The sequence below is a fragment of the Herpailurus yagouaroundi genome, unplaced genomic scaffold (assembly GCF_014898765.1).
Source record: "Herpailurus yagouaroundi ecotype Mexico unplaced genomic scaffold, PumYag 182, whole genome shotgun sequence".
Taxonomy (NCBI): domain Eukaryota; kingdom Metazoa; phylum Chordata; class Mammalia; order Carnivora; family Felidae; genus Herpailurus; species Herpailurus yagouaroundi.
The window spans coordinates 2403251-2431124 of NW_024412413.1; the positions used below are offsets into that span (position 1 = coordinate 2403251).

A 27874-nucleotide genomic window follows, 5' to 3' on the forward strand; every position below is an offset into this window, starting at 1 on the left:
TACAACGCCGAGTTCAGCAGCCCCTAGGCCTCGCACAGGGCACTTCTTTCCCCGGGACATTAGGAACCCCTTGACCCCGTGGTGGCTGCCCTCTGAAGGCCAGTGTCATGGCGGCAGGCTGTGTCACTGGGCTCCAGTGAAATATAACGGCAGTGAAATAGGCAAGTTTTCTCACTCGTCCCTTATTCAATGTTCTGGGAATAATGTCTTATTCTGGTGCAAGAAACGTGATTCGTGTCTCCGTAGTGATTCACAACCTCACACCCTGTGCTTAGACTGTTGCCAGTTTACAGAACCGAGGCCCTCTCTCTGGGAAAGCCCAGTACCTCTGGCGAAGGGCCTCACGACGCGTACTCGGAATGCTCGGAATGTGCCCCAGTCCTTCTCCAGAGGGAGATGTGGCCATTTACCAGGACAGCTGTCAGGAAAGGGAAGCACTATATGCTATTCAGAGTTCAGGCTAACCCCTGGAGACCCAGCACACCAGCGTGGCCAACAGGGAGTCAGACGATCCACGGAGTTTGGCTTAAAGTCTCACCCCGGGCCCAATGGGTCGGTCGGGCCACCCCGTGATTATCTGTGCGGGTTTTGTTTTTTTTTTGTTTTTTTTTTTAATTTTTTTTTCAACATTTATTTATTTTTGGGACAGAGAGAGACAGAGCATGAACGGGGGAGGGGCAGAGAGAGAGGGAGACACAGAATCGGAAACAGGCTCCAGGCTCCGAGCCATCAGCCCAGAGCCCGACGCGGGGCTCGAACTCACGGACCGCGAGATCGTGACCTGGCTGAAGTCGGATGCTTAACCGACTGCGCCACCCAGGTGCCCCTCTGTGCGGGTTTTGAATGTGGCCTCGGAAGAGACATTTGGAGCAAGCAGCATAAATCCCGCATGGTTTTCCTCTGTCTGGCAGGATGGCCAAGTGCAGGTCCTGAACTATTCTTGCTCACAACCGGGATAACTATGGCAGTGCCACGTGCCTGGTGGATCTCGGAGGTCTGGCCCATCAGCAGACGGGGCGAGGGCAGTGGTGGGGCTTTGTCTCGTCAGCTGTTTCCTTCTGTTCTACGGCCGGAAGCCAGAAGCATACCGAAGAACTAAGGACGAGTTTCAACCCAAACACTGGTGGCTGCTGATCGCAGCTACTGTTCCGGGTGTAGCTGATGAGGTTTGGGGGTGATGGTGGGGTTCACGAGGTTCGGAGCCGATGGCCAAGAAAGAATTCTTGAGGATGTCTTTGGTGCAAAAAGGTGATTTTACTAAAGCACGGGGACAGGACCCCTGGGCAGGAAGAGCTGCACTGGGCTGGCGTTGTGCATGGTGACTGGTTATGGACTTTGAAGTTGGAGGGGGGCAGTAGAGGCTAAAGGGAAGCCTCCAGAAGGACTTTCATGTGCTAAAGAGGACTCAGACGATACCTGAGGCCTGGCTATTGTCAAGCTAAGGCTGTTGCCCTCTAGCAAAGCATTGACATTAGGAAGGTAGGGGATACCCGGAGAAACGCTCTACTCTGGATTTGCCTCCAGCATTTGCCCGTGGGCTGCAGGTTATAAGGACGCATAATTTTATCTACATTTCCTTCTTGGCTTTGTTCCCCACATCACTATGGAGGGGAGGGTGATGTTGGGGCTCCAGGAAAACAGTCTCTAGGTTTCTGGAGATGAGGCTAATGATGAGATAGCTTTTCTCTTGTAGTTTACTGAGACATTTGCAAACTCATCAGTTTAACCATTTGTCTTCTGTCCTCTCCGTTGTCCTGGGGCAGCGGGAAGGCCTGAGGACCATCCCAGGTACCCCACCTGGGATGGGGGGCAGTGAGCTAGTTTGTGCTTTGAGCCCAGCTCGCCTGCTGCTCCCGAATCACAGTAGGTTAACCCGGGCTGCAGAACCAGATCCCCAGCTGTGCTCTTCGCTGTGTCAAGAGAAATGTCAGTTTGGAGCCTTGTGGTCTCCGGTCCCGGGAAGTGCTCCTCAATTTCTTGGGTGAGTTCCGTCCCCCACCCCATGTGAAAGCCTCTCCCGAAATTTAAAGCCAGGGTGTGTGACGTCCTGGACGGACGTACTCCTTTTCGCTCATGCTGTCTCCTGTCATCGTTTCTTTGTCTGTAGGTCCCCTGTGGGTCCAGCCTCCGGAGAGTCCCTGCATTGTCGTTCTGAGGCGCCTTTGAGCAGAAGCCAGACTGGATGGGCGTGTTCCCTCTGCCATCGAGAGGAAGACATTTCTCCATTTTGGCGGCATCTGCAACACCTTGCTGAGTCTTCTGTCCGTCATGAAGACCTCACCAGACGCGTTCATACACGAGCGAAGACTTGTCTTTTCTCCTCTTGAGCGGGAAAGGTGCCACTCTGCCCTGTCATCTGTGACGCAAACTTTCCTGGAGTCCGAGAACGGTCCCCAGGCCAGTAGACAGTTAGCTTTGCCCAAAGATGACGATGTCTCATGGTTGCAGGCAGTAAATGACTGAGCGTGTCACGTGACCGCGGGCAGCGGTGGGGGCGGGGGGGGGGGCCCCCTGCTCACAGCTGCCGCTGTGCCCCCATCAGCCCTCTCGTCCTTGGACCGTGAAGCCATCCTCATTAGCGCTAAATGCGACGTTGCCACCAGCAAGGTCACTGGGAGAGACTCACACTCCTCTGTCGCCTGCACGACACCAAAAATAATGAAAAGACCATCTCCCAAATCAGGTTCTGGTGAGGCCCGTGGTGCCCTGATGGTGACATTAGAACAGACTAAATTGTTCTCATTAAAACGCAGCCATTGCCGTGGACGAGAAGGAGCCCCAGAGAGCGGGCTTCAGATCTACGCCTTGTTTCCCTGAATTATGGAGAATTAACCAGCTTCCATCCCTGCTTCCGGAAGGTGCTGGCGGTCTCTGGATTGGAGGGAAGGGGCCCACGTGACCACGGAGCCCGGAGGGGGTGGCGTGTGTCTGATTTTGCTACCAAGAACAACAACCACAAAAATGATATTCGATCATTAAAAGCAGAGAAGAGATATTTATACACGAAACGAGTGCTTTTGATTTGCTCCCTGGAGTAAAATGTCATAAATAGCTGTTAATTTGGGTCTGTTTACTCAAAATTTAATGCCTGCAGAAAATCTATTTGAATCATCACGAATGTAATAATGTCTGCCAGGAAGAAGGCTGGGAGTGATAGCAGCAATTTGGGCTGAAGCTTGAGGATACTGGGGCTGGCATCTGCCGAAGTGGAGCCTAATTAATGTCTGTGCGCTCCCCGCCAAGCGGGCCAAACCCGCAGAGCATCAATCACAGGCACCGGCCGGCTCCGCGGGCCTCACCGCAGCAAGAAAACTCACTTTTTTTCCAGTGCTAAATATTAGTGCTATTAATATGTGGCCCTCGACTGTTTTCTTAACTCTTTTGATGAAAGGGGTTAATTATCACGATGATTATTTCATCATACGATTTGGTGGCTCTGCCTGGTGAGACAAAAGACGCTTCCCAGGACAAGAGGAAGGATGGCCAATAAAAGTTGTTACATGTAAACACCACACAACGCTCGCTAACAAATGGCCGCATCCCCGGTAATGATGTCCCCGGAGAACGGCGCTGGCGGTGGAGCGGGGACCTTTGGTCCCGGCTCCGTAGCCGAGCAAAGACAGGAGCGGGGGCCATTTGTTTTTCCAGACCATCCAAGGGCGAGTTCCCCCCGCCCCATGAGGCTCCTGCTTTTGCCACATTGTTTTTTTCCTGGAGTATTTCAGATATCGCAGTATTTGGGTCAAAAGACCAGAGGAAATGCCCTTAATTTCGCGTCCCTTTCAGCCACCCTGGGCTCTAAGAGTTCGTTTCAAAAGCTGTGGAGTGACCGTGAGGGGGCTGCCTGCCTCCCGGGCCCTCCTGTGCCCTGCAGGCCTGGGGGGGGAGCCAGCTCCAGAGAGACCAAAGTCTTTAACCAGGATTGAACACGCTCGACACCATTTCCAAGCCCGTTTTCTTTCAGAAGAGCTAAGCTACGGACTCAGTCCCCCTAAAACCCCCACCTGAGCCCACGGGATTGGGCCGTGGCTCCAGGGTGTGGTCCGTCCCCGTCTAGGGCAGCCCCAGCTGGCGTCCTCACGGGCAGCAGGCTGGTTCAGGTGGACAGGGACGCAGCCCTTTCTTTCCGCCCAGAACCGGGAGGAGCGGTGTCTTGTCCTCTGCGGGCTGTGGGCCAGAGGTTCCCACCCAGCCTCTTTCTGGGTGAGCGCCTCGGCCTCTAGGGCCTTCCTCTCTCCCGGTGTCCCTGGGGGGCTCTGTGCTGTGCCCAGGGCAAGTGGCTGCTGTGGCCCGCCGTCTGTCCAGACACGGATCTCCCTCCCATCCCCTCGCCCAGACGAGTCCAGCCCCTCCCCAGGCTCACGCTGGCTGCCACTCGGGGCTCGCATTTCCTTCTGTTTCCTCTCTATTGCTGCTGTGGACACAGAATCTCCTCTGTGGGACTGGGCCGTCCTTCCGACCCCTGACGACCTCCGCTTTCTCCCTCTTAGCCCGGTTCCATCAGAGCCACGATGCATCTGCCTCTGCGTGCCCTGTGTTGGAATAGCTCCAGTAATCTCAGGGATGCCAAGACTTTCTCGTCAGTCTGGGCCGCTCCGGAGTCAAAGGCCTGGCCGGCCCATCTACCCCCTGGGCTGCCGAGCAGGTGCTGGTCTGAGGCCGAAGAGTCCTTCAGGGGCAAATACAAAGCAAGGCGAAATGCCAGCCGAGCACAGCTAACTGTCATGTAAATACGAACAGAGGACCTGTAAGATAATTACGGTGGAGTCGCTACGGTGATTCTGACTCCTGGGTTGTTGGGACAACTCCCCACAAACGCACCCCCAGCTCAGGTGCTCTGGACACCGGAGGTTCGCTACGGGAGGCTCCTGGAGCAGAGACTAAGCACCGGGAGCCATGGGTGGGGAGGGACTCCGCTTCTGTCATAGGGCTTCACACGGCACCTGCCACTTGGCAGGAACACAGCAAGTGGTGACTGGGTGGGTGGACGGACCGGTACAATCACAAAATCAAAGTACAAAGCAGTGTCTCTGCTGCCCCAGACCCTGTGGTCTTGGCCAAGTTCGGCCACTCCGTTTCCCCCGGAGACCCTCCTGAGGACGTGGTGAGCCCCTCCTAAAGCCCTGGTTTACTGTCGAAGATAATTCACTCGCAGACACAAGAGCATCCGTCACGCGGGTCAGACTGTCGAGCTGTTTCTCGAGGCCGGAAATACACGTATAACAACACTTGCATTTGGAAGCTGTCTTTAATGCGGCGCTAAAATCCCACCGGCAGCAGCCTCACCGTCGCCTCGAAGCTCAGCCTGTCGTTTCTGCAAAAACACATAAACGAATTAAGGGGGAAGAAAGTGAGAAGCTCAGCAGTCACGCCCTGCGGAGGCTGGCTGGCACGAGCGTAGGGGAACCAGCGGCAACGTCCGGTGATGCTGGGGCGGCCACTTAAGATGGGCCCCGGAGGGAGGCTTTCCGCAAAGAAAGGGGACATGGCCGCCGAGCCGGGCTTGTGGCTCCGGGAGGGTGGACAAGCCAGCCGAGCCCCGCCAGCCCCACTTCGTCGTCTTCCGGTGCTTTCTCCTCTCTGCTGGGCCCCCCCCCCCCCCAGACGCTCCCTTTCCGCGGAAGGCCAGGCACCAGTTCACCTGTTATGGACGAGGGGACTCGGACTCAGCCCATGGCTGGCGTGGGGACTCCTGATGCAATAAAGACAGTTAATTAGGAGGGGGCACCAGTGGATTTCATCAGATGTGCTCATTTCTCTCTGCACGACAGGTCAGGCTGCGCTCGGCTGGACGGCAAAGCCCCAAAGTCCCACCCTGGGGCGGCCCAGGGACCGTGTTCTTGAGACGGAGGCATGAGGGCGTGGGGACCCCTGTGAGCTCAGCTCTGAACTTTGCCCTGGTCACCCAAGTGTCTGAGGCTCTCTGTACCTCAGCTCCCTCGCTGGGGCTGCCGAGGCGCAGACAGCATCGACAGGATGCGGCCGCCGGGGGCGTTCGCGGGGCAAGTGCAGGTCAAGCGTCCTCAGTGCTGTCAGGGGCTGGTGTCCATCCGTTCTCCGGGCCGTGATTGTGTTACTGCAGTCCCCCCAGGACACTGTAGGATGCACGCGTGTGTGATATAATCAATAGCAAACCCAGGAAACATGTGGCCTTGAACCCCCACCCCAAGGGACACCCCCACCCACACAGGCCTCTGAAAATCTTGGAGACACCCCTCAGGGAGCCTCCTGTTGATTCAGTTTTTTGAATGCATTTTTTTTAATGTTTATTTATTTTTGACAGAGAGAGAGAGAGAGAGAGAGTGAGACCGGGGGAGGGGCAGAGAGAGGGAGACACAGAATCCGAAGCAGCTCCAGGCTCTGAGCTGTCAGCACAGAGCCCGACACGGGGCTCGAACCCACAAACCGTGAGATCATGACCTGAGCCGAAGTCGGACGCTCAACCGACTGAGCCACCCAGGCGCCCCTTGAACCTATTTGAACAGAGGGCCCCGGCAGTGTCCGGGCTGGGAGTGCTCGTCTAGCTGGCCACCCTTCGCACCAGGACAGGCCCCAGGACACTAGAGACCCCGTCAGAGTCAGGGTGAAGCGTCTGGGCTCTGGGGAGTGAACGGCTGAGCGAGAACCAGCTCTTGAGCCCTGCATCATGGGCACCCTCCACCCCAGGCTTGCTCCAGCATCCGTGGAGTCCTTGGTGCCATTGCTGCTGAGCATGGATGGGCGAAGGCAGTGACGCCCGGCAGGCTGTCCGGGGCGGGTGGGCAGAGCCGTTGCAGGGACAGGCTGGGTGGAGGGCGGAGCAGAGCTGGGAGGTGACGGGGAGAACCCTCTTGTGACCCGTCCTCCCAAATAGCACAGGGCTGGTTCCGCGTGAAACCTCAGACCAAGCACAGGGACGGAGGGGGCCGGAAGGAGCAGGTGCATCCACAGCCAAGTGAGGGAGGGGAGGGGCCTGGGCCCTGCACTTCCTGGACCCCTGTGCAGCCAGCAGCACAGGGTGCAGAAAACTCCCCTCTAGTGCCTGGGGCTCCCAATGCCCATCCTACCCACGCCCGGGGGTTGGGGGAGGGGGCGCGAGGGGCCCCTGTCAGGGGAAAAGGACAGGGAGCTAGAGAGAGCATGGTTACACCCGAAGCGATTCTCTGCGGGCTTCATCAGTAAGCGTCTGTTAATAAACACCGACCGCGAGAGCAGCCTGGGGGACACTCTGTCCACCGTGCGTGACAGGCAGGGGGCTCCCAGTCCACACAGGGCCTCAGCCATGGGTGAGTTTTCTAAGAAAGGCTGTTCACAGCGCACATGTGATGGAGGAGGGAGCCATCTTTTGGCCTAGAGAAATCAAGGTGGGCTTCTCGGATGAGGAGACAACTGGAGAGGATCTTAAGGTTCTGGGTTGCACTCTGTGAATTGAAGAAGGTTGTCAGGAAGGCTAGGACACCCGAGCACCCGTCCTCGTCCCTTCCCTGTCTACCGCCCTACACATGCATCTAATTTCCCATGAACCCAAAAAGAGAGATAGCCACAATTAATATCTTTATGCAAATGTTTTGTGCCTCAGGGCATACCCTTGCTGTGATTTATGAACAATGATTAAAAATAACTCACTTAATGTAATCTAACATGAACAAATACGAGGAGACGAGATTAAATTAAATTTCTTCCCCCCGGAAAAAAGAACTCTGAAGGTCACCAGCCTCTTGGAAACACAGGTGCGTTCCTTCATTGGTGTTCAAGGTTTCAGGCCCCAAGATGGAAGCCTAAAAATAGAAGAGGCTGCCTTTAATACATTGTCCCGAAGTTAAGTCTGCTTCCGGTTTATCGTGAGCCCCTGTAAGGTTTCTTTCTGCCCTCAGAGTCAAGGTTTGGAGCTGGGAGGTGCTGGCATGTTTATTCAACACTGGGGTCTCCCCCTCCCCCCCCCACCCCAGGCCCATGTGCTTCCTTTCCAGGAAGGGCCCGGGGAAGAGATCGACAGCATCCAGAACTTTTCCTACAATCCCTACTTTAGTTCAAATTACTAGTTTCCAGGTGCAAACCCCGCGTACAGCTTCCCAGAAACACAGCTTCACGAGGTCGCAGACCCAGGACCTGGAGCCAGGTTTCCACCCGCACAGGCTGCCCGCGCATCCTCGTTGCCGAGTCAGTATGATCACGCCGCGTGGGGAGGGTGGGGAAGGGCCCATTCGCGGGAGAACCGCAGAGGACAGTGTTTCGCATAGGAAGTAATTTTTAAACCCAAGACGGAGAGCAGATACGAAACATAAATCATATGACGTGGCCGTTTAAACATTTATCTGCCGTCCGGAACTATCACACGGGCATCTTGCTACGCCCACACCGGAAGAGGTCACACGTCCCCGCTTGGATGGGACACACGCACGCTGACTCAGGCAGCACGCCCAGACGTTCCCTCTGACATTCCACCCGCCACCTGCTTGACAAGGGGGCCAGTGCGGTCGGGAAGGTACGGAGGGGCCTCCCCCTGGGGCGTCTGTGCCCTCAGCATCCTTCCTGGGGACGACCTGACATTCTGGGTCGATTTCTCGAACTCAACTCGTGACGGCACCAGTGGGCCTTTGTCTCCAAGAACACGTGCAAAGACACCGAGAGTCAGGCAGGTGACACATAATGTGGGATCATTTGCACCACAGGACACAGCAAAAGCCTCGCAAACCTCAGAGACCCCAGTGACTACCATTTCTTGCCGATGACAACCATCCATCCCTCTGTCCAGACGGGCAGGCCGCCAGCCTCCACCGGGTCACTCAGACGCCGCTTTGCACACACTCAGCGCGAGGGGCCGGGGGCCGTCCGTCCCTCTGTCCTGCTGTCCGCCTGGCAGGCCCGAGGAGGAGACAGCTGTTTATTTCTTTTCTCTATGCAGACAACATGCCAACGTTGTCTCATTTAATACCTCTGGCGATTCTGAGGAAGTCTTACCTGCATAATAAGAATGTCTCATTGACGATATTCATTCGCTCGTCCGTCCATTCGGCACTCCCCGAGCGCCGACTTCTTTCCAGGCGTCCTTCCAGGTAGGGGCAATGTGGCATCAGCCACAGAGAAAATGGTGTCGTCCTCAAGTTCACATTCTAACGGAATACCGCCTCTCAAGTACAGTCTGACACTCGTTGTCGGTCGTATAAAAGAATGCCGTATTTCGTCAATTCTAGGATGAACCATTGCTCGTAGCACCTTGGAAATCCGGACGTCCTTAGTCATGCCTGTTGGCCACTTGGTGGTCTTCTCACAGTGGTCAGTGCCTGGGCGTGTGCGCCTGAAGCTTGCAGAATGGGACCAGTGGCTTGGAAAATCCAAACCCCCAAGTGGATCATCCCCTTCCAGAGTGCTACACGAGTGCTGGGGATCACAGAGGGGCGTGCTGTGCGGACAGTCAGAAATACAGGAAATTCTTAATCGACAAGGTCCAGAGAATCAGACTGTAAATACGAAGCAGTCTTAAGAATACGGAGGTTGGTCAGGGGAATAACGGCCCCCCACACTGCCCGCGTCCTGACCTCCGGAACCAACGAGCACGGAAGGCTACGAGGCAAGGAGGAATGAAGGACGCTAACCGTCTGACCCGGAAATAGGGAGAGTGTTTGGCTGCTTCCGAAGGTGGTGGGAGGGGCCGGGAGCCAAGGGATGTGGAGCCTCCAGAGGCTGGAAGGGGCCGGGCCGTGGTTTCAGCCCGGGGACGTCCACGTCAGCTGTCTGACCCACAGAACCAAAGGGTAAGAATCTTGTGCTGCTTCAAGCCACTCGAGTCGTGAAAATTTGTTACAAATCGATTGGAAGCCAATACAAACGCATTAGCAAATTGACTTCACTTCCATGCTCCTGATGGCCACACGAAAGTGGTGTGGTTTGACAGTCCACAAGGTGCATGCCAGTGCCACGTGGTAGGAGGGCGTGGCACACAAGCAGAACCACTGGCGGTAGCTGAGGGTGATCAGCGGCACTCGGTGACACCTTACGTCTGATGAGTAAGTAACGACCAAGTGACGTAGTTATCCACGCACCCATTCTTAGATGTGGAAACTGAGGCTCTGTGGATACTCGTGCCGATAAGTACAGGCCATGATCTCATTCCTCAGCTCACTCCCAAGTCCTTGTCTATCCCGGGACACCCTCCTGGCCCGAGGTTGTGTCCAGGTCTCAGGAGGAAAATGCTGACCTTGGAGCTCAGATCTGGGGACTTGGGATCCAAGCCACGTGATCCAAAGGGCGTGGGGCCCATCCTCACCTTCTGGTCCCGGAGAAGGAGAGTTGTGCTGGCCCAGCTTTGTGCCCCAAGGCCGGCCTGGAGTCCTGGCCTTCCGGCACAGGATGCTGCGGCCAGTTCTGCGTCTGAGAGGTCAGACGGATGGGTCTCTCTCCCGGTGACCCGCACCAGTGAACGTCTTCCGTGCTCATGGCCGCGGGCTGGCTCTCTGCAGCAGCGTTTTCTAGAAGACTCAGGCGCTAAGCGCGGGTTTGCTCTTGCAATTTTGCAGCGGTGACCCTCTGAAAATAACTCTCACAAAAATGTCACTTAGGGATCTTTACGGCCGGAGCTGTCCATCCGTCTCCCCAACAGGCCAGCTCCTGGCAATCCTCAAAAAAGACTTTTCAGAAAACCTTTGCAAATAAATCACTAATTCCTCTTCTTCCACAAGCTAGACGAACACAACTTTATAAACTTGAAAGGCTAAAGAAGGAGGAGGTGTCTCCCCCGGGCGTCTGCAGGCCTCCTCGCCCCCGGCCGGACTCCGCTCACCCTGTCGACGAGGCTCACGTGCATCCCGCAGTTCTCTCGCGCTGTGGTCCCTCCACCCCACGGGTCACCACAAGCACCGTTTATGGGCCTTCCGCTGTGAGAGCAAGAGAGGGATGAGGTTTGCGGAACTCACCCTGAGCCCCTGGGAGGTGAGCTGCACTGACCATCCTTTATGGGAAACGAGGTGCCGCGGAAATTTGTCACCACGCACCTCGAGGGCCCCGACGTAGCCGCTGGGAGCCAGGGGCCAGGAACGTGCCCTCCCTCCGCCCAGGGGCTGCTGGTCGTCCACCGGGCCTCACCTGCCGAGCTCCTGTTCCCTTGGCCTCTCCTGAAGACCTTTGTCTCAGACCCCAGCAGGTGCCCCACAGTCTAATCCCCTGGGCAGAGTCTGTATGAGTTCTCTGCAAAGAAGTGGCTCAAGACGGGTGAAAATACCAGGAGACCTGCAGCCTGCCCCCACCCCGGGCTGCGCGACTCCAGGCAAGCCACTGACCTGCCGAACCCTCCGGGTCCCCATCTGTAACGCGTGACAGCCACTCCCCCTCATACGGCCTACAGGGAGGAGTATTGGGGTTTGAGATGGGAAGGTGCAAGTGACAGCTTTTGAGAGTGATGGCTCTGCGGGCGGAGGGCGAGCGTCCGCCTGGTGGGGGGTTTGCCGGAGAGAGCAGAGGCCTCGGGATGGGAGGCAGCTCACCCAGCACAAGTCCTGCAGAGCCTGCCTGCTCTTCCAGGGCTCCCAGCAGCGCGTGGACCACTCCCTCGGGGACCCTCTCCCCCTGACCTGTGACCCGTGCCATCCCCTGGATCCCCGGGGGGCCTAGTGCCAACACCCAGCGGGCAGAGCAGAAAGGGGATGCCTGTCCCGGAGCGTTTGTAGCGGGCCTTTGGGGTCCGTCGGGACAGAGAATGGTGTCAGCACCGCATTTTTTGCAAGAACCTGTTTCGCAAACATGTGCTCCCTCCCGCAGGGGCCCTCCCCGCGGAGGGTCCCCGGTCCGAACATGGAAGAAGGAGGAAGGCTGGGGGTCGGGAGGCCGGGTTCTCCCTGGCCTGAGGCGTGATGCCAGGCGAAGTTCACACCTGCCCTCATCTGCAGAGGGGACTAAAGGGGCCGCGTGTGCGGACCCGCGCAGCCTCCCGCGAAGGGCAGGGGAGCGGGTGCCGGTGAGGACACCCCAGAGAAGGAGAAAGACAGAGCCCCCTTGTCGTGCCTCAGCCCTGCCCAGCTGCTTCCCGGGAGAAGTGGTCACGAGGCTGTCTCTCACCAGGGAGCGGAGGGCGTGTAGAGGGTTTTCGGTCACTAATTTGCTCAGACGGGACCCAGGAACCACGTCTTCAACAACCTAGCACCTGGTCCGAGCTCGCGGTCAAGGAGAAAGGCCAGATCTTGGAGGAGGGGCCTGGAGGAGAAAGGCGCAGGTGCACAGGGAAGGTCACGTGTGATGTCACCAAACAGCCGGTCACCTGCGGGATGGCCCTTCCCCTTCAGAAGGACACCTGGCCAGAGGAGACTGTGCTCTGGCCCCAAAGACGCCGGTGTGTTCATTGTCCTGGGGAGAGGGGCAGGGTTTGGGGCTTTCTGCTGTGGGGTGATAGCACACCCTCCTGGACCACTTCGGTCACATCTCGGGGCTTCCGGGTCAGTCCTCGTATTGACCAATCTTAGCGGAAATCCCGTCACATTGCATAGCCAGAATCTCTGACCCTCCATATCCAACCGGCTTCCTGCTCCCCCTGCCCGCGGGTGACCTGCCTTCAGCAAGACTCCTGTTGGGTCACCTTAGTCAAGAACTACCCCGCCGTCTCAGCAACCTCCGGGCTCCCAGACCCTGCACCTTGGCTGTAAATCTCCACTTTCTGGTGGTTTTTGGGAATCGGATCTGGTTCCACACTGGGGCCACTTTCCCTCTGTTGAAATAGTTGCCGAATAAAACTGGTTTTTACCGTTTTGACTACGCACTACCGTCCGGCTCTGGTTTTCTCTAACAGGGACAAGGTCGCCGTCTCGGCCGTGGTGAGGGCAGAAGAGGAAACCCACAGGGGACACAGACGTTGGGAGGGACCCCGGTGCCACAGGTGGCCAGGGTGATACCGTGAGTCAGCAGCAGGTGTTACAGGATGAAACTGAGAATCACGCCCAAGGCTAGTGAGCCAGGGCGCGGATACCCAGCAGAGCTCAGCCAGTTAAGCGTCCGACTTCGGCTCAGGTCGTGATCTTGTGGTTCGTGGAGTCGAGCCCTGCATCGGGCCCTGTGCTGACGGCTCGGAGCCTGGAACCTGCTTCGGATCCTGTGTCTCCTTCTCTGTCCGCCCCTCGCCTGCTCCTGCTCTGTCTCTCTGTCTCTCTCTCAAAAATAAATAAACATTTAAAAAAAAATTTTTTTTTAATTTTGTTTTTCAACGTTTTTTATTTATTTTTGGGACAGAGAGAGACAGAGCATGAACGGGGGAGGGGCAGAGAGAGAGGGAGACACAGAATCGGAAGCAGGCTCCAGGCTCTGAGCCATCAGCCCAGAGCCCGACGCGGGGCTCGAACTCCCGGACCGCGAGATCGTGACCTGGCTGAAGTCGGACGCTTAACCGACTGCGCCACCCAGGTGCCCCTAAAAAAAATTTTTAAAAAGCGTCTCTTGTGGTTTGTTTCTCTCTCGTCTCTGTTTCCTCCCCATCCCATGTGTTCATCTGTTTTTTTTTTTAAATTCCACAAATGAGTGAAATCATATGATATTTGTCTTTCTCTGAGTGACTTACTTCGTTTAGCATCATACCCTCTAGTTCCTTCCACGTTGTTGCAAATGGCAAGATTTTGTTTTTTGATGGCCAGTAATATTCCATTAATCATACAGCCCCCCCACACCCCCCACATCTTCTTTAGAAACAATTTGACAAAAAGTGCTAAGTGTCGTTAGGACTGAGCCTGAATGTATGTCAGGTACTCGCCGTCACCCTGCACCGCCTTGGACAGACAGGGAGCAGACGTGGCCCAGGACCGGGAGCCTGCAGGGGCCAAGGACCCTCGGGACAGTGGAGGCACAGAGCCACTGGCCAGCACTGGGGAGGGACAAACAGCCAGCCCCACCCAGCCGGGGTCAGAGTGTCTGCCCAGGGGAGGTCGGCCGGGGCAGGAGAGGAGGTCGGCCGGGGCAGGAGAGGGGCCCAAGGACGGGAGGCTGGGTTTCATCGGGAGGAGGAGGAAAGACAGAAAACGTGAAGCAAAGAAAGTCCGGCTGGGCCAGAGCAAGAATAGCTCGGAGTCTATGGCAGAGAGCAAAAGCTTACCACCGAGGTCCTGGCAGAACAGAGGGTGGTGAGGAAGACATCGGGGAAACTCGGGGAGGCAGAACGCCCTTGGGGACGCCCCCAAGCGGATCTCCGGGACGCGCGTCCCCGACAGCGCCCCCCAGAGACTCATGGCTTCTCCATCAGTCGGTCCCTCGCTACCTTCATGAGCTCAGGCCATCGCTTCTCTGAGGCTCTTGGCACTTGTGCAGAGGGCTTCTCCTGCTCCTTTGTTCATTTGTTGCGGGACAAATAATCTCTCAGGCATTGGAATCGTGTGCTCCGCGGTAGCAGCTGGGGAGAGGAGACTCATTTCTCAAACGCCCCGGTGAGGGAGCCCTGGCCCCCAGACGGTGCCCTGCTGCTCCCCCCGCCCCCACCCTGCACCACTGGCGGTTCCGTGCAGAGGACCATTTGGAGCCAAGAATATGTAGAGCTGTGGCTTCATAATCTGAGATTTATGTAGCGTAAGTCCCAGCCAGTACATGGTAATAAAGGGGACAGGAGCGTCCAGCGCTCCCACCCTGCCGCGCGAGGAGGGACGGGGGCGGGAGCTGCGGCGGGGGGCCGTCTCCCGCGCCCGGGCGGTACACGGCTGGCCTCTGCAAACCCCTCGGAAGAGGGTCACGCCTGCAGCAGTGAATTCCCAGAGGGCGCCGGAGATGCCTGGCTGTCCACGGGCCCAGGGGGCGGGTTTAGAACGTCAGGAAGGGGCGTCGAGTCCCGCCCAGCCGTGAAGTCCAAGCACGATGCTGAGCTGCCGGCACCTGCCCGGGCTCTAGCAGAAGGGTGTTTGAGGCACTTGTTGCAACGATGACTCCTCACTCGGTGTCGCTTAAGGAAAAAGATGTCAACTCATCAGATATGTTTTAAAATTTTTTTTAATGTTTATTTTTGAGACACAGAGGGACAGAGCATGAGCGGAGGAGGGGAGACAGAGAGAGAGAGAGAGAGAGAGAGAGAGAGAGAGAGAGAGAGAGAGACTGAAACCGAAGAAGGCTCTGGGCTCTGAGCTGTCAGCACAGGGCCCCACACGGGGCTCAGGCTCACGAGCTGTGACATCATGACCTGAGCTGAAGTGGGATGCCCAACAGCCACCCAGGTGCCCCTTAAAGCAGCATCTTGACGGTCCCTTCTCGTTATTCGTGGTAGTTATATATATATATATATTTTAATGTCTATTTATTTTTGCGACAGAGAAAGACAGAGCATGAGGGGGGGAGGGACAGAGAGAGGGAGACACAGAATCTGAAGCGGCTTCCAGGCTCTGAGCTGTCAGCACAGAGCCCAACGCGTGGCTTGAACTCATGAACCGTGAGATCATGACCTGAGCCGAACTCAGATGCCCAACAGACTGAGCCACCCAGGTGCCCCTCATCAGATATGTTCTATAAAAAATAAACCATAAGGGGGCGCCTGGGTGGTTCAGTTGGTGAAGCATCAGACTCCTGATTTCAGCTCAGGTCATGATCTCACGCTCGTGAGTTCGAGCCCCACGTCGGGCTCTGCGCTGACCATGCTTGTGCCCTCTCTCTGTCTCTCTCAAAACAATAAACAATAAAAAAACAAACTGTAAACTCAGGAATACAGACACCACTGTGATTTCAAGTATCTTAAGGTCTGCGGCGAAGAATTCCAACATCCTTACTTATTTAATAATTCATTTTATCCAATGTTATTGGATAATAATTCATTTGTCCAATGTTATTTAAAACGTTTCTCCTTTCTTCAGTGTCCTATTTCAGACAAAAGTCTATGGAATAAAATACTTTCATACCCACCACTTTATTTTCTCAAAGCGTAATATATTTCTGTACTTGGTTTAGATGATTCTCTTTTAGAAATAAAATGTTAATAAGAGAATTGAAGCATCCCATTTGCTTTTCTCTTCCCTAATCCCAGCCACCCCCCCATCACCAGACACACACACTATCATGAAGCTGGTGTTGTGACACATATGTTTACCAAGGAACTACAGATGTCATTGTTTTGAATTATAACAGTTATGAAAGAATTATGTACAATCTATAGCATATTGGACGCATACATTGAAACCCCTCTTTGTGGTCAATATTATGTTTTTGAAACTTACACGTTGGCAAACAAGTTTTGGTACTTCAAATTTTCCCTTGCGATGAATAATTTTGTGTCTCATTTACGACACCTTTCCCCATCCGGAAGTCGTAAAGACATTAATGCTGAGTTCTGAAAGCTTTGAGGTTGTGCTTTTCTCGTTTGGATATTTAACCAACCTGGAATTTATGTTTATGTGTGACGTGAGGTAGGGATCCATCGTAGTTTTACTCCAGACAGAGAATATTGTCTCAACACCATTTGTTGAAGGCTCATCCTTTGCTTGTGTTGAGAACCAGCTCCATTCTACGCCAACACACAGGGCCCTGTTTTGGAGCACCCTACTTGGCCCATTTCTACCTTTGCCTGTCCCTGCATCAGTATTATCCTATCTTAATCGCCACAGGTTCCCAATAAGTGTTGGTGACTGGTGAATACGCGAAGGTCACAGCACAATGCACAGAGTCTATAATACCTCAAACGTGCTAAGTAAGGTAACGGCAAGCTTTCAGGTCCCTTTCCAGCTATCTAAACAATAATTCAGCAGTGAGGACAAAATGAAGTCTTACAACTGTTGTTTGAAACCTTCACGGATGATTCAGATGATCCCCGAGGAGGAGGAGGACGCCGGCTGTATGTATCTGCACTACTCCTGTTCTCTCTCTCCTTCTCTCTTCCCTTTGGTGCTCCCTGACTTCTTCAGTTATCACTTCCTGTCTGTTTGAAGACTTTCCTCTGCCCAGTCTTTAAAAGCAGGTCTTCCAGTGATGATCCCTTTCTGTGTGACGTCACCTGGGAACGTCCCGGGCCCTCCTGGAGGACATCTTCGCCGAGACAGAATCCTCGAGATCCTCTCCTGTTCACGTTCCTCTGGCCCCCGTGGCTTCCAGTGGGGCACCTGTTGTTGCTGGAGTGGGTGCCCACCTGTGGGTGACGTGCCATTTACCTCTGGCTACTCTTAAGACCTTTTCTTTGTCACTGGTTTCCGGAAGCTTCACTGTGATATGTCCAGGCACAGATGTTCTGGGGATTATTTGATTTGCGCTCGGCGCTCGGCCCATCCTTCCCAATCTGCAGGCTTATGTCTTTCACCACCTTTGGGGCTGTTTCAGCCCGAGTTCTGACCACGCTTCCCTCTCCTGGGACCTTGGCTTATGGGTGCTGGAGATTCGCTTATTGTTCATAGTCCCAGGGGCTCTGCCCATTTCTTTCTGTCTTTGTCCTCTGTGTTGAGAACGGGGCGATCCCTTTGCTCTGTCCTCAATTCCCAGACTCTGGTCCCTTATTTCCACCCCAGAAACCCCAGAAAGTTTATCTAAAGTTTCTGTTACTGTGCTTTTCAATTCTATGGTTTCCACCCGATACTTTTTTTTTTTTCTTACAACTTCTATTTCTCCACTGAGATTCTCTTTTTTTTCCTTTTGTTTCAAAAGAATCTGTGACTGATCCTTGATGCATTTTTATGACGACTGCCTTAAAATCTGGTCTGATAATTCCAGCATCAGATTCATCTTGGCACCAACATTTGTTAGTTATATTTTCTCACTCGCATTGTGGTTTTCGGTTACACTGCGGACACTTCGTCTGTCATGTCTGGAGACTCTGGACTCTACTTAAATATTTTATTTTAGCAAGTTACCACTTTGCTCACATTAGCCTACAGGCCCTGGCTATGGTTACACTAACAGCTCAGTTTCCAGAGTACTTGTGGTATTATTTTGGGCTCCTTGGCTTTTCTGGTGCTGTTAGGGTCCCCTTTGGTCCCTCTCGGATCCACCTGAGGGGACGAAGGGATTTCTGCAGACCAGGCCCCCATGTGCCTCTGGATGGGGGAGGAAGTCTCGGGACTCCCTGGCCAGGCATCACTGGGGTGGGGTCCCCCAAACTCCTCACTGCCTTTGAGATGAATAGGGCCCCCAGGTTGTGCCATTTGCTTTGGGGGGGTCCCTCTTGCCCCTGCCCCAGCTGTCCCTGTATCGCTACTTAGAAGGGGCATCTCAGGCTGGGTGGGGAAGGACAATGTCCGCCCTAGCCACTTATTTTTGGCGAAGCTCCCAACTGCTCCCCCCATTGCTAGTGGTTCTGGGTTTTCGGGGGGACTGATGTTCGGTCCAGGGGAGGAACCAGCCAGCTGGGCCTCTTCTGCTTCTGTCTGCCTGGGGGACAGAAAGCACTAGGGCTTCCGGCTTTCTCCATCTTGGGAAACTGCAGACCCCGCCCCGTTGTCCAGACCAGAAACCAGGGAGTGGTCTTGGAATGGTGGGTTTGTGCAGCCCGCACACATGTGCTGTGTTGCGGGGTGTGTTCGTGTGTCCCAGCTCTTCACAGCCGCAGCTGTGACCCAGGTCCAAGAAAACTCCCCATTGACCACATCTCCAGGACAGCGTCCCCTTGGGTCACTGCTTCCTTGCTCCTCTGCAGCTGCCCGAGTGAGTGGCGTGAAGGGACCCCGGGTCACAGCGCTCCTTCAAGCACTCTGCGGGGTCCCGTCATACCTAGGCTAAAAGCCTCAGCAGCCCCTAGGCCCAGGCTGGACCCTCCCTCGATGTCATTATCCACCCCCCTTCTCCCATCACCCGTGATGTGGGCCCCCCTCCTGTCACCTGTGATGCAGTGACCCCCCTTCCCCCATCACCCGTGATGTGGGGACCCCCCTTTCCCCTCTCACCCCCATTGTGGCCGTACTTCCGGGCACAGGCCCCACAGACTGCCAGGGCAGGGTGTCACTGTGTGCTCTCTCTGTGTGGGTTGTTTTTCTCATCTCCTGTGGCTATACCCTGACTGGGTCCCAACCCACTGCCACCTTCTCAAGAGAGGTTTCGTCCTGGAGACTCAAGACTTCCCACCCTCAGGACCATCTTCTGGGACCTTGCCTCATTTTGCCTTTCCCAAATCACAGCAAGCGCTCAACAGCAGCTTATTTGGTTACTGATTTAGTGTGCTGGGTGCCCGCCTCCTGTGGCAAGGACCCCCGTGTTGGCCCCGGCCACCGCTGCAGCCCCAGAACCCACGGACCGCCTCCCACAGAGTAGGAGCCCTGTGAGCACTGGGTGCAGAGTGAGCACAGCCGGGCGGGCAGCAGGGAGCCATGCAAGGTCTCGGAGCAGAGTCCTGGGGCTCCTGGCCCCTCCCCCACCCTGGAACAGTCTTCTCTCGCGATCAGAGAGAGTGAGCGACACAGGTGAGCAGAGCCAAGGCCGGGATGGAGGAGGGGCTGCCTCAGCTGTGTCCAGACCAGACCCTATCCCAGCACCCTGATTTCTGGAGACCCCACAAAGCTAGGCCTCTGTCTCCAGCTGTGTTTCCAGCCCAGATCGGAAGGGACAGGAGCTCCATCACCTCACGTGCCCCGGAGCTGGTGGTGACGGAGCTCATCCCGGGAACCGTCCCCACTCTGCCGGCCCACGGACACCTGAGCAGACCAGGGTCCTTACGTTTATTATGGAGGGAGGTAGGGGAGAGGCAGGAGAGGAGAGCAGGCAGGGAGGGAGGCCAGCCTGGCAGGGAGAGGGAAGGGAAGAATCCAATACCCAGAAAGAGGCAGAGGCAGGATGGGAGACATAAAATTGAGAAATAATTCTCAAATTGGATGCGGGCTCTGGCATGGATTTATAGCATATTATGAGATTCTAATGCAAACCAGGGCTCTGGATTTCTTTTATTATTATTATTTATGCGGAAAACTGGCTGAGAGATCAGTGCGGAGATTCATGAACTTGAACTACGCTAGAGCTAGTAGTGATTTTTTTTTTTTTTTTTTTTTTTTTACCTCTGCCTGTCTGGTTTTCAGTGTGTGTAGCTCTCAATGGGAAAATAATCTTCCCTTTGATTTCAAATGTTCTCTGAGTCTTTCAGAATCTTTGGGGCTACACTGGGAAGTTGGTAAGTTATTCACTCAAGAGCCTGGGCTGGTAGATATGGATTTATAGACACAATGTCTGTAGAAAAAGAGTCTCTGGACCCAGAAGGACCATGAAGCAATTTCGCTGCAAAACATGGTCTTTTTTATTAGCCTCATCCATTCATTCATAAGCTACAGTATCGCAAGCGTGCAAAGACTCAGCCATCCGTCCTCTCATTCATTCCGGGGGCAGGTATTGAATATCTGTTGTCTGGAGGGGCCTGTGGGGCGCTGTGCAGGATGGAGGGGAGGGAAGCTTGCCTGCTGTTTGTGAAAACCAGAAACAGAATTCGCGGCAACTTGCGGACGTCGTGGGACTCCCCAGAAGGGAGGCGTCGGCTGGTTGTGGGAATCCGCGCACATGTAGTGACGGGCTCGGGGCCCAGAACCTTCCGGAGAATCCCACTGCTCAGGTCTGACTTGCTCACGGACCGGGGAAAATACGTGTTGCGTCCTTGGGAGAAAAAAACCATTTTATTCACTTAGGTAATCGCTTTAGACATAAGCAATGATGTCAACTTTTTTTTTTAACTTCTGTGGAATCTCAAACATACCTCAATGCAAGGAGGTATCGTTTCTCACATATGCTTCGTCTATAATGTTTTCTTTTTTAATCTATTTTTTTTTTTGCAGGTGACAGATACCGTTATCATTTCGCTCCTAAACGTTTCCAGGGTGGATCGCTGAAAAATGGGCATGTCCGTTTATAACCAAACGCCATGATCACATCTGGCAACCGACAATGATCTGTGATGTTGATCCAGCACCCAGTCCGAGGTCAAATACCCCATTATGAGCGCTGACGAATGTGGTTGGAGAGTCGGTGGGCTCGAACCAGAATCCCAACAAGGCCAAGGCACCAGTTTCTTGGTTGAATCTCTTAAGCCCCTTTCTTGCTCATAAGATGCTCACTCCCTTTAATTTGATGTGTTGGCTTGTTCTAGAAATCAGAGCCGTCCTCCTGCAGGATGCCAACCACACAGGACACGCATGCTTGATCCTTGTGGCGTCATTAAGTTGATCTTCTGTTCCTTTTTTTTTTTTTTAGAAATGGAAGGCAGAGGATTGGCCAGTCTCAGATAGAACGTTTCTGGCAAGAGTATTTCAGAGCTGGAACCGTGTGACCCCCACTGCATCACATCAGGAGACACACCTTGTGACCGTCCCCCCTTAGAGATGCTAAGATCCGCCAGCGCTTCTGGGTGCTGGCTTCTTGATCTCCCCAATGCCAGCTTCCCCGGCCGCCATTCAGCTACCGGATTCGTCCACAGATGGGCATTGACAATTAATTCCACAAAGGCTGCAAAACAGAGATTTCTAAAATTCTCTGCTTCCTTCTGTATTTACCAACTTAGATTGTTTAATGAATAAACTCAAGGAACACGCACTCAGTAGCATCTGTGTATGTAAATTTATTTTCATGTGCAGTGGAAGGGGGGCTGATCGTGTCCAGCCCCGCACTTCTGTAGAAGAGGGTGGGTGCGGAGTTATTTCAACCCTGTCCGTGTTTACTTAGAGTTGACTCTGCACAGGGCTCTTTGGAGAGGAGAGCTGAGATGCCTTCAAGGAGCATACTCCCAGGGAAAGAGAGATGATGTATACAGTCCCTTATGCTCTACATTTAGTGAGAGAGTCCTGTGTGAGAAGCAGCAGTGACAAAAGAGCAGATAGGATCAAATTTGCCTCCGTGGAACCAGACAATCCAACAAAAGACGGGACACGGATGTTTGCATTTGAAGGATGAGCTGAGCTTCAAGACGGATGTGGACAGAGCGCCCAGCTGGCATGGAAGGGCCAAACAACCCAGAGGTAGTTCCGTGGCACCGCAGAGCAGTGGTCGGGCGTGGATGGAACAGGGCGGAGGAACGGTGTAATTGTTCCTCCAAATCAGGACCTGCTCGAGACTCAAAGCAGTAACTCTGGGACCATCTCGGGCGAGACAGGAGATACAGTTTCCCTGAAGTCGTGGCTCGATGTAGGGAATGATGGAAAATGAAACCAGAGAATTTTGCAGGGATCAGGGCAGGACCCCGCTGTGAAGAAAACGAATCTGCAGGGTGTTGGTTTTTTCATCGGCATGATTTGGCAGAATAATGAACGCTCCCCGCTGGAGACACCCATGTCCCTGCTCCCCAGAAACTGGGAATACATTAGGTTACGTGGCCACGGGGAGCTAAGATGGCACATGGGCAATGAGTGAGTTGCTGATGGGCTGGCTCTGAGATGAATCATCCAGAGCAGCCCAGTGTAATCACAAAGGCCCTAAAGTGGACGTTGGGGGCAAAGGAGGAGAGACAGAGGAGGGGGTTTGTCTGTGGCAGTGAGGTCTGGGTGCTGCCTGATCAGCAGGACTGGACCCTTCACTGTTGGCTTTGCAGATGACAGAAGAAGTCCTGAGCCCACAAATGCACGTGGCCTCTAGACACTTGGGAGGCAAGGAGACAGACTCTCCTTCAAGCTCCAGAAACAAGCGCCTCCCTGCCAGCACCTTATTTTACCAGCAACACCCAAATCAAACCTCTGACCTCCAGAACTGTAAGATAATAAGTTTGCTGATTGGTCACACCAGCCACAGGGTACGACACCATTGGCTATGATAGGAATAGGGTGACTTTTTTTGGCTTGTTTTTAATTTTAGAGAGAGACAGCACAAGCAGGGGGAGGGCCAGAGGGGGCGAGAGAGAATCCCAAGCAGGTTCCACGTCCATGTTCATTGCAGGGCCCGACGTGGGGCTCAGTCCCACAACCCTGGGATCTTGACCTGAGCCAAAATCAAGAGTCAGACGCTCAACCGACTGAGCCACCTGGGTGCCCCTGGAGCATGGTGACCCTTAGATTTCATTTTGGGAACCTAGGTGGATCATGGGACGATTCATTAATAAAGAATAAGGAGAGTCACATTCAAGGACAGAGGTGATACAATCCCTTCCAGGGGACTCCAGTGTCCCTCACAGTGACAACCTCAAGTACAGGTGAAGACCAGCCGGCTGGACCCACAGAGACTTCTTCCAAAACACAAGCCTTTTAGCATCTCTCCATTATGGGAGTGAGAAAACACCTCAAAACACGCCCAGCGCAGACTAACAGTAAAAACCCTGACACTGTAACACAATGTCGGGTCCCTTTGCCCCCCTCCCAGGCCTAGGGGTGCCAATCCATCATTCCCCACCTCCTGATTTGAATAACCACCAAGTCCATCAAACTCTTGGCCTCTTGCAATAACTCTAGGGGATACTGATGCTTTGTTTATCCAAGCAAGATAAGCTCCTTTTGAAAAAAAAAAAGTGTTGTGTTAAACTACGGGTTTGTAGAGAAGAACGCTCCCTTTGGCCTCAAGATTGTCCGTCGCATCACCTAATCTGGGGTAATTTTGGAAAGTACTTCCCCTGCCAGTGCTTTGTTCCACAAGTGGGTTCCCGGTATGGTCCCTTGGTGTAGTTTAACCTTGAGTGGGTGAGGAGGGCCTGTTCTGGGGGTCACAGAGCTCTTTCCTGGGAAGCCAGCCACGTGACCCCAGCACCCCATCTCTCCTGGTGGAGGAAGCCATCGTACAGCCAGCTCAGGGGAGTTGCGTCTCAGTACCAAGCAGAGCACCAACGGGTTGAGGCAGGAAAGATTTGTTTCTTACCCACGTTCCACATCAGCTGTGGGTTCACTGCTCTGTGCATCTTCCTTGATCTGGGGCTCGAGGAGGAGGAGGAGCCCGTATGGGCCACCAGTGAGCCCAGGGAAGGTGGGGAACCATGGCACAACCACACAGCGGCCTTTCCAGCTTCTGCTGGGAGGTGGAGTGAGGGTGTCCTGCCCACATTCCATGGGCCAAGTGAGGCTGGACCAGCCTGGTGTCCCACTGAGGTGTGCGGATGGGGAGAAAAATGACACCCCGCTTGGGTTTATGAGAACCGCCGGAGGTGATGGAAGAGACCAGAAGGAACCGCGATGAGTTCCGAATTCTCCTGAACGCTGTCGCCACTGGATTGGAAAATGTAACCGGCCACTTCATTTCAAGTAAGGAGTGCGGAACGGGATTTCTGCCTTGGGATTATAAATATCCTCTCTGATTCTTAATCCCTTAGAGACGGGGCCTGCTAAGGAATTTTTGTGACACCGAATCTAGGATAGGCTCCCGTGGATGTGACCTGAAGTTCGTGCCATCCGTAGTCTTTCAAACAGTCAGATCATGATGTCCGACACGGGGATTCGAAAATCCTCAGGTGCAATTTCTTTGTCGGCTTTTTCATTGAATTAGAATATAAATGAAGTAACGTTTGCATATCTTCTTAGCTCACTACTCTTTTATAAAGGGAAATATGCAAAGCCAGATTGAAAAACAGGATACCGCTGGCACCCCAGAGCCTTTCCTGTGGCCCTCTCCCCACCCCCAGCACCCACCACTGGACTTTGTGTTAATGGGACGAGCCCGCCTCCCGCCTCATAGCGATAAGATCCGTCCGTGTTGCTGTGGTCAGCAGCATGGTGGCCCCTCGGTTGCTGCTTGTTTCGATGCATGAACAGATCGAAACCCATTTATACATTCTATTGCTCACACACATTTGCCTTGTTTTCACTGCTTTTACAGCTGTGGCCGTTGGGAGCACGCCTGCCCTTCTTTGTGTCCCCATTTCCGCTGGGCGGCAGAATCGGTTCCGGGTGTGCCTGGGTGTGCGCCTGTGGGTGCCTCGCTCTCTTCTTTTAGTTCTGTGACTGGCCAATTTTGAGGCTCCCTGAGGCGGCCGGCCAGGTCATCTGGCATTGTTTTAACTCCCCAGTAAGCTGAACTCTGAGCGCTCTGCGATGGCCCTTGGGGTGTGCAGTCCGCCGCGTTGGATGTTGGTCTAGCCAGTCGCGCTCTCTCCCGTTGGTATCCGCGTGGGACCCTTCCTCCTCCGGCCGTTTAACTATCCACCTGCCTCCACTCCTCTTTTCAGTGTGATCGTGCCGTTTTTGTTGGGGTGGGTTTTTTTTTTTAATCCACTCTGCTAATCTTTGTCTCCTATTTGGAACATGCAGTTAATTTTCATTTAATGTACTCAATTGAATCACACGGAATTGCCACTATTTGATGATTTTAACCAACAAAAAGACAATCTTGTATGATTCAGCAACGCAATTACCACGGATTTGGTTTAAATCTCTAATCTTACCATTAGCTTTCTATTTGTCTCATATTTCCCCCCCTTCCTTCTCTTCTTGAATTATTTATATTAATCTACGATGTTTTATTTCCCCATTTTCTTTGCTATTAGCTTGTTATACAACCTTTTCTTATCTCAGTGACTGAAATGGAGATTGTAATAGGCATCTCTGATACATCACAAACGGCCTGAAATTAGTAGTCCTACTAGCTCCTGGACAAGGCCTCACAGCGTCACCAGGCTGCCTCCTTTCTTTCGCCTCAATTCTTTACTAAATCTTCCATCCCTCCCTGCAATCGGATTATAATTCACGCCACGTACCGTGTGACTTTGTCGCTCCTCCCACTCGAGGGGAGGAGTATATGTCCCAGAGCCACAATACTCAGCTGGGCCATGTGACATATTGGGGAAGGTACGGGGGTCAGAGTGGACCACACAACACAACACCTCGCCAGGCAGTAGGTGCTTTCCACTCTTCCCATCATGCCTCATCCACTTCCCAGTCGTGGGACACGTCATCACTATCCCAGGGAGCCCGAGGGGAATGGCCACAGTGGAGAAGACACAGAGGAACCCAGTGCGCCCCATCCGTTGGAAACCCCACCTAATTAATCTTCACCTTAGATACCTCATTTTTCATTTCTAGCATTTCCATTTGGACCTTCACATAGCTTCTTTCTATCTGACAGAATCCCCAGGTGGTTCCCGCCTCTCCGCGAGGTCCTGGGCAGCTGGCATCAAAGGCTCCTGGCTGAGAATTCCACCATTTACATCATCTCCGCCAGCTCCTACTGGCACGTTTCTACTCATGACCAGGGGTCTGCTTTCCTTCTTCCTTGGACATCATGTAATTCTTTATTTTATCCTGGACATTGTTTTTCCAAAAAAGGCAGAGACCAAAGTTAATAATGTTTAAACGACACCTCCCTCCAGAAGAAAGCGTGTTCCCTCTCCCGCCAGATCATCGGTGTGTGGGGTTGGTGCGGGGTGAACGGATCTTCTCAGCCTCGAGCTGTGTCTGAGCATTAACCCGGTTCCGTCCACCACTGGATCGGAGTATCTTGAGGGTGGTATTGGCACCACCTGTGACCTGAGCACTGGGCGGAATCCAGAGATCTCTTTGTGCTTTAGAGACCACACATGGGCGTTCCAAACCACACACATCTCTTTTCCTGCATTTCAGCCAGTCTGCCAGCGTTTGGGATTCTGGGGCTTCTCTGGTCTCTACGTCCACACCCCCAACTCTTTGCACTTCAGAAGGTGTCTCTACAACCTTCTTCCTCATCCCAGATTCCAGTCGGCCGCTACGGTCACTTAGCAAAGGTCTAAAGAGCCTTGGAGGAAATCCCTCCTGGCCTCCTGGTCCGCTGCTGACCTTCACGGCCATTTGCACAGTGCTCAACACTAGACAGAGTCCAGGTCACACACTCAGCTCCCATTGAAGCAGCTGGACTCCCAGATTACCTGTGAACTGTGAGAAGCCCCACCATCCTTTAAAAGTCAGCAGACACTGCACTGTCCCCAGTGTGAGCGACCCAGAGCTTACACAACCTGGAAACATAAAAATATCAGATGGTGGAGAGAATAAGCAAAGAGGCCACTTAGCCCATGAGAACGTGTTGACCTTAACATCCAATTCCCTCCAGGAACCTCCCCCCTTCGTTGCACAGGGTTCAAGGAGGTCAGACTGAATTAGCACCTGACAGCTGATTCTGAGTCGCCCCTTTGTCTATAGTGTGAACTTGTCTCTTCTCTCCCCAGAGCTGTCACCGGACGCCGTGCTGTGCTCTGATTCGCTTCACCCTGTGCCCAACGGAATGGATACAACGAAAGAGAACCTTTCTTCTGCAGGAAAAACACCGGAGAAGGTAAACCCACCAGTGCGCATGGCGGTGGGCTGCTGAGGGGAGGACAGCAGGGCGTTTTCTGCTCTGTTCCGAGGAGACGAGGGCACGACGTACCCCACCTGCCGTTTCCGAAGGCTCAGCCCCAACCGGGCCAGGCTCCTCCGAGGCTCCCTTCCCTGACGGACATCTCCAGTGGCATCTGAGGCCACTCTCCCTTCCTGGGCAGCGTGATCCCACCCACCTCTCCAGGCATATGTGCCATGGCTCCCCCCACACTTACTCTCTTAGATCTGCCCCTGCAAGGACTCCGGTCAAAGAACAGTAAACAGGCAGGATGTGGGGAGAGGGATCTGAGACCCCACGCTCTAAAGAAGGCGTTTAGGGCACGGGAGCTCTATATAGTATCGTGTAGCCCAAATTCCTGAAATTCATGCTCCTCTAAACTCCACGTCGATGTTTGTTTTCAAGCAGAAAGATTGGAAGTTCACTGGGCAGTGAACTGTGTGAGATGAGGCTAAATATGATAGAGCCCTGCCCACCCCCCCCCAAGGCAGTGTGCCCAGAGCAGGCAGACCCCCAGTCAGTGCCCATCACTTTGATTGTCTTGGGTCTGACTGTGGCGTCTGGGTGGGGAGGGGGCTTCGCAGATGGGGGAGAACGTGGAAGAAGGAATTCTCTGGCATGGGCCCAAGAGTCAGGGAGAGGGAGGTTGGAGGAAGGTCTTGAGGCCCCTCCCCGGACCCGGTCAATCTTGCACGGGGTGCTGACCATGGTGCTGACCCTGGTCCAGAGCCCTTGTCCTCAGAGGAAGGGATGGCATGGGAAGCAACAGCTCTCCCCTCGGGAGTGGTGGTCACCCACCATGCCCCACACC

At 54.0% G+C, this 27874-nt stretch overlaps 1 long non-coding RNA gene across 1 annotated transcript; it reads right to left on the bottom strand.

Moving 5' to 3' along the window:
• Nucleotides 1-7150: 7150 nt before the first annotated feature.
• On the bottom strand, nt 7151-14382 carry LOC121041021 (uncharacterized). The gene is made up of 3 exons (XR_005795518.1): nt 14207-14382; nt 7606-7757; nt 7151-7400 (listed from the first exon to the last, which is right to left on the bottom strand). It is a non-coding gene; the product is annotated as an uncharacterized LOC121041021 (long non-coding RNA).
• Nucleotides 14383-27874: the final 13492 nt, after the last annotated feature.